Source organism: Hippopotamus amphibius, chromosome 7, assembly GCF_030028045.1.
Source record: "Hippopotamus amphibius kiboko isolate mHipAmp2 chromosome 7, mHipAmp2.hap2, whole genome shotgun sequence".
NCBI classification, from domain to species: Eukaryota; Metazoa; Chordata; class Mammalia; order Artiodactyla; family Hippopotamidae; genus Hippopotamus; species Hippopotamus amphibius.
Genome location: NC_080192.1, coordinates 136,724,692 through 136,731,373, shown reverse-complemented (window position 1 = coordinate 136,731,373; position 6,682 = coordinate 136,724,692).

Genomic DNA, 6,682 nt, shown 5'->3' with positions numbered 1-6,682 from the left:
TCTTGATGGTTCTCAAACTGCCCACCCACCACTTCCCACTCCTTCCCAGAAGATAACCTGATCTTCTATCGGTGGCGAGAATACCATCTTCCTCTACTTCCCGGCTTCACACCTACCGACCGCTCACCGCATTCCCGTCCTTAAAAACTCCTTCTCTACAGCCAAAAAGAAAGCCCCGCTCCCCCCGTCTTGTCTCGGCTCCGACTCCCTCGTTCTTGCACCTCCTCCCCAGCGACTGTCCTCTCCTTGCCTTGCCTTCTGATCTTTCTCTCCCTGGATCTTCTCTGTCACTTGAGTTGCTGCCATCTTGTGTCCATCTCTGAACCCTGCTCCGTCTCTCTCCCTTTCACCATAAGGATGAAAATGTCATCTATGCATCTGGAGTTTACCCCCAACCCTTATCTGAGGCCCCCAAACATCTCTGTGAGGCCAAACCTACAGCCACTTCTGGGATCTCCTGTTATGTCTCCGTGGCTTTTACCCCCATGCCACCCCCCCAACCCCTCCCCTTCTGTTCTATGACTTCTCAGCCAGACTTAGCCCACTTGGGCCACTTCTTCTCAGGCTCTTATACAAGCTCCTCGTTCTTCTCTGACCCTAAAGTTTCCCCTCTCTTTTGCCCTAACCCTCTTGTCTTTGTCCCAATGTGTATTCCTGGGGGCATTGCCTCCCCCACCCCACCCCAACTGAAGATTTCTGAGTCCCCAGCACCAACGGCTCACATAGGGCTTTCCATTCATTTACCCAACCACCTACCAGATGTTGCTATTCAGAAATCCCACAAACCCCTCAATCCCAGCATGTTTAAAAAGGAACTCATCAAAAAAAAAAAAAAAAAAAAAAAAGGAACTCATCATAGTTTCCCCAGGACATCTTTCTCCTTCTGGGTTCCCAACTGTGGTAGGCATAGTGGGTTCAATGGTGTTCTCCCCAAAGATATGTCATTCTGGACCTGTGAATGAGACCTTATTTGGAAAAAAGTCTTTGCAGATGTAATTTAGTTAAAAATCTCAAGATGAGATCATCCTGGATTAGGGTAGGCCCTGCATCCAATGACAAGCATCCTTGTAAGTAAAGGGAAGAGGAGGAGGAGGCTGGGGAAGGGAAGATACCGGCAGAGACTGGAGTGAGGCAACCACAGGCAGGGATGCCAGCGACGGCCAGAAGCCACCGACACTCAGGACAGAGGCAGCGAACAGACGTCCCTTCAGGGGCTCCAGGAGGAACCAACCCTGAGATCACCTTGATGTTGCCCTTCTGGCCTCCTGGGCTGTAAGAGAATACATTTCTGCTGTTTTAAGCCACCCATGTGGTGGTGATTTGTTACCGCAGCCCTAGGAAGCTCACGCAGTGGATGGTGCCACCTCCGGCCCGGCTGCCAGGGCCGGGAGGCTGTGCATCCTGCCTCCCAATCAGGCTCCCCCAAGTCTCATGGGATCTTTTGCTTTTTCTCACTTTTTTGCTTCTCCCCCTCTGGGCTCCCTTGGTTCCCTACCCAAGTACCAAACCTGAGGACCTAGATGTGGGTTCTGGAGTTAGAGATCCTGGGTGGCCTCTGTTACCTTCAGTAATTTATTTAATGTTATAATATTTTGTTTCCCCACCTTTAAATTGGGTATAATAATTGTACAGGTATAGGTTGTTAAGAGGTTAAAATAGGTAGCACGTTTGAAAGAGGCTTACTGGTGCTTTTAGCCTAGTAAGTGGTCAAATGCTTCAGCTGTTATCACCATCAGCCACCATCTATAGATTAAGACAGGAGCCAGCGTCAGACATCCCATCCTCCAGGTACCCCCACACCAAAGTGTGGGTCATGGTTCAGCTGGAGAAATGTGTCTGAAGGGCAAACATTACCCTCTCTCTTCCATTAAGGTTCTTCTGTCGCACCCTATCTTTGGGGAATAAACTCCACGCTTCTCCACATGGGATGCAGGTTCCTCATGATCTGGTTGTTGCTTCTCTCTCCAGGGTCACGTGTCACACTCGTGACTTGTGCTGCAGCTGTTGTGAGCGCTCACCTGGGGGTGCTCTCCTGTCCTCTCCCCCTCACTTTTCCTCTCGTGCATATGGGGAGAGGCCAGCGAGGGCTCCCCCAAAGAAAGCAGCAGTGAAGCTGGGACAGCTCCCTTGACACCCCTCCCACCCCCCACACTGGGAGAGGCACCCCCTCCACGGGTCAGGCCATTCTGGGCCCACCCTGCCAGCGCCCTGACCACACTGCAGTGATTGCCCAGTGACGCGCCTGGGTTTCCCACACATTGTAAGCTCCCTGGATGCTTCCCGCTCACAGATCTTTTCTAACAACTAGCTCACCACCTGGCATATACTTAGATACCTGGGGCCCATCTGTTAAAAGAATTCATTTACTGAACACTTTCTTTAAGTCAGGCCCACTGCTAGGACTTCAAAGACTGGATTGATAAGGTAACATTACTGCTATAACACACCCGTCTGAAATCTCAGTGACTTCGTGCAGGGGAAGCTTGTTTTCTGCTCTTATGAAAGTCACTAGCAGGGGAGTGGGGAGGGGGGAGGGGGAGCTTTGATCCGGAAAGTTTTCAGGGAACCAGGCTGATGGACGTTCTGCCATCTTTAAAACCTGGCTCCCAAGGCCTCTCTGGACAGCAACGTCTGGTTGGCAGGTGGGGAAATGGAGCGGAGGGAGGGAGACGTGAGAGGGCTACGGGCCAGGCTTCAGTGTGTGACCCTGCCCCCACGCCTGCTCCCTCCCATTCCGAGGCTGGAACTCGGTGTCATGGCCCCGTGGCAACGTAAACGGGGCTGGAAAGTGTACCCTGGTTGGGTGGCCACTGGGCAGCAGGCAGGCAGTCAGCATCTCTGCAAGTCAGTAACCCTGAAAGGAAGGTAATACTGGCCCCAATGTGCGGAGGAGATAACTGAGGCTGAGAGATGTGAAAGGACTCATTCCAAGTCTCTCAGTACTGAGACTCAGGTGTGTGTCACTCAGCCCATGGTGTTTCCTCCATGCCTGGTCTCCTGGCCCTGTCCTCTGGTCCACCTGCGACTACAGCCCCTGGTCACCTTTGGCCATGGTGAGCATTAAGCAGTCCTGGCTTTTTCTGGGACTTTCTCCAGGGTTCTGGAACCCAGCCACATGACCATCGGTCAGCTCAGGACTGTCCTGCCCCTCGGTTTCCCTGGAAGGGAGTGGGGGCAGCTATAGCGATAGGGCCCTGGGAGTTCACTGCTGTACTGAGTCACTACCTAACCTGGAGCTAAGGCTGCACATCTTACGAAAACAAACTTCTGAGATGAGGTAAAGTCTTAGCTCAGTTACACACAAAATTTTCTCCTTCATGCAGAGCTGCACTCACGTGAATGGGTGCTTGGGATTCACGTCCTCTGCTCGTTTCTGGCAGAACCGGGTACTGATGTGGACCTTCCCAGGATGGCATTCAAGGCCTTTGTGATGTGGACTCTGCCTAAAACTCCAACTTCAATTTCCACCTCACCTTCCCTTCCCCTTGTGTGGCCTGAGTGAATCTGTTCTCATCAGTTCTCCCACGCTGGACCCTCCCACGTGTCCCTGTCACTGCACAGCTGTGTCCTCAGCAGCCCGGGCCCAGTCTCCTCTGGCTCCATCCCTGGTGTCCAACCCTCCACGTCCCTCTAAACAGTGCGGGCAGCCTGCTGCTTCTAAGGCACCTTCCCTGAACCTCCTCTACGTCTCCTGTCTTTGTCCCTGTGCTTCACAGCCTTCTTCACAGCTCCCAGCCTCACCTTCGTCTCTCTGCACATCTATATCCCTCCTGGATGGGGAGCACCAGTGCAGAGGCTGATTGGTTCTGGTTTAAATCTTCTCTACTCAACCCAACAGTCACACCAAATCAGTAGATAAAAATAGTGTGATGAAATCAGAGATTCCTACAGCTGGAAGGAACACAGAGGCCATCAGTTAAACTCTCTCATTTGTCATTTGGGGAAAAAAAAATATGCGTTGGGCTCAGAGAGTTTAAGTAACTTCGAGTTGAAGTTCAACTTGGTTGAAGTTTGCATAGCTGGTTGGCAATACATTCGGGACCATCAGCCAACAGTCTTGACTTCTAGCCGGTGACAGGGAGAACCACTCACTGCACCGCAAGCTGCTCCTCAATTGAGCCTTTCAAAGACTACTCTCCTTTTCTTGTCCCTAGTGTTTTGGGGACTTTGGTCTGTGGCATGTTGCCCACGGACACCACTGGGATCTGTCAAGGACAGAGTTCTGTGTTAGGGGCCAGGCTCGTTGCTTTGTCCCCTTGCTGTGGACGTGCTGCAGAGAGGTGGGCACTGCAAACCCTTGCTTCAGGCAGGACACCGCCTTCCCTCCCCAGGGGACTCTGCTGCTGGAAGAGCAGCCGGGCCCCTGCGCTGGCCTCGTAAGGAGCTCAGGGAGCAGATGGAGCCAGCAGCTGCTGAGCCATGGGCCTCGGAAGAAGCCCTTCTCAAGCGTCCAGCTGTTGGAGTGTGTCCCTGAGTCCAGGCGGCCTCTGGTCCAGCGAGTGTGGGTGGGGAGAGGAGGCAATGGACACGGCTTGGAGGACTCACGCAAACGGTAAGTAAATAAAAACAGCTGGGAAGGAACTAGTTCCCTGACCCCTGCGGCTTCATCATCACATTATTTGCTGCCGTTTGATTCTGGCTCTATCTCATCTGTTTGTTTTGATGCTTCATTGAAACCAGCTACTCCTGAGAAATGGGAAATGACACTGTGCATATGGCTGAGGTATGGACAACCTTGACTCATATTAAACTTGGGATTTTCAAACGATTTCATCAGAGAAAATCAGTGAACAAAGAAAGAGGCTGACAAGATCTTCTAATATCCTCTGCTGTTAGCCAGTGAAACTGCAGGCTGATTTACAGATAAATTACGTCTTGAAGATTTCTCTCTCATGGTTTTACCATAAGGATGACTTTTGCCCAACAAATGGGGCTTATCTTTCTTTGGCTGATATAGCTGCCAGGTGGAGACCCTCCTGTCCCTGGGGCGCCCCCTTCTCTGCCTCCTTTCTGCCCCTAAGTCAGGTGTCATCATCTTGCTGCAAAGCTCCCATCTGCCAGCCCAGCTCAGGTCTGCCCCACGCAGCCTCCAATTAAACCCAGCACCACGCCACAGTCACGCTCATCCTTCTAGGTGGTCCAACCACGTCACTCTCCTGCATAAAGCCCCTTCGATGACCGTCCATTGCTTTCGAATAATGCTGGGCTCCTTACTGCCGCACACCCATCCTGTGTCACCTTCTCCATGAGGCTCTCCTGGCCAGCCAGGTCCCCATCAGAATTTGCATGAGCCACTCTCCCCTGTGTAGACCATTTGTCTCACTTCTCGCAGGGCCATGTCATCCCTTCTAAGCACTTGTCTGTCTGCCTGCCAGTCGGGGGTTCCTGAAGGCTGGGTGAGCTCCGTCTCTGGGGGGCTTGGCACAGATTAAGAGTTGGGGGGGGTGCTTGTTAAATCTGTCAGAGAATGAACACGGGTCTCAGATGAGATGGTCTGTTCAGGGCTCTCCCTGGTCCCTGCCCGCCTTTGCCTCCTGTAGAGACAGCTGCAGGGCCCTCAGGCCAGAGCCCCGGGGTCAGAGAAACAACTCTCTTGTGTTCTCTCCAAAAATGAAGATTACAACATCCTCGTGGCCTGGAGTTCACGGCTGGGGGAGGAGGCTGCATGGGGTAATGGCGGAGGTGTGGGGGCTGGGGTGGGGGGCAGGGGGCGGGCTATGGGCGGGGACGTGGGACCACTGGCCAGAGTGAGTCCTGAGGGAGCGCCCCAGCCCCAGCCCTAGCCCCTGCTACAGGCTGCACAGACTCTCAGAGGAGGCTGCTCTCTTCAGCTCCCTTCCTACATTTCACTTTTCCTCGTATCCTATGTGTCAAGCCCTCCTCATCCCATGGGAACCAGCACCAACACCCAACATATTTACCAAATATCAGCCTTAGTTATTTTTTGCGAATCATCCAGCTCCAAGGGCATTCAAATGACCTTCTAGCAGAAAAGCGCTGTGGCTCGGAGAGTAGCGCCACCTGGTGGCCACAGGGAGTTAACATCCCAATTCTCAGTCCAGGGGAAGCCCAGTTCCAGGCCCACTGCCCAGAACACAGGCTGTGTGACAGCAGGGTCTCCGCCGCCCTGATTGAGGCTCCTTGACTGACAGTCACCCATTCTAGTACTTTAGAACAGCTCATTGTGATGTCTGATATTTTTTTGAATTGCTATTTTACGGGAAAACAAAGAGTCAACCTCTAATCCAGTATGAATCTTCCTCCTCTTTTCCAAATGTCTACCAATTGGGTCTGACTCTATTTCTCCTCCCTCCAGGAAATCTTCCCTAAGCAGCTGGACATCTCCCTTCTGAAGCTGCACAGGCAGTCAGTCATTCAGTCCATATGTACAAAGGGCCTGACCTAGACACTGGAATACAGTGTTCACCAGACAAAGTCCTGGCTTACATTCCAGTAGAGGGAGAAAAGCGATGGGTAGATGATAGATGCATAGATAGACAGGATGGATAAATAATTTCAGGTACTAGTGAGTGCTTTAAAGATGATAAATAAAGCACCATGATAAAGAAGGGCTTTGAGGGAATAGCTTTAGCAAGAGTGCTCAGGGAAGGTGTTCTGGAGAGGGCTCAGATGCAAAGGAGGATGAGGAGGGAAAATAATTCCAAGCAAGAGGAACAGTAAG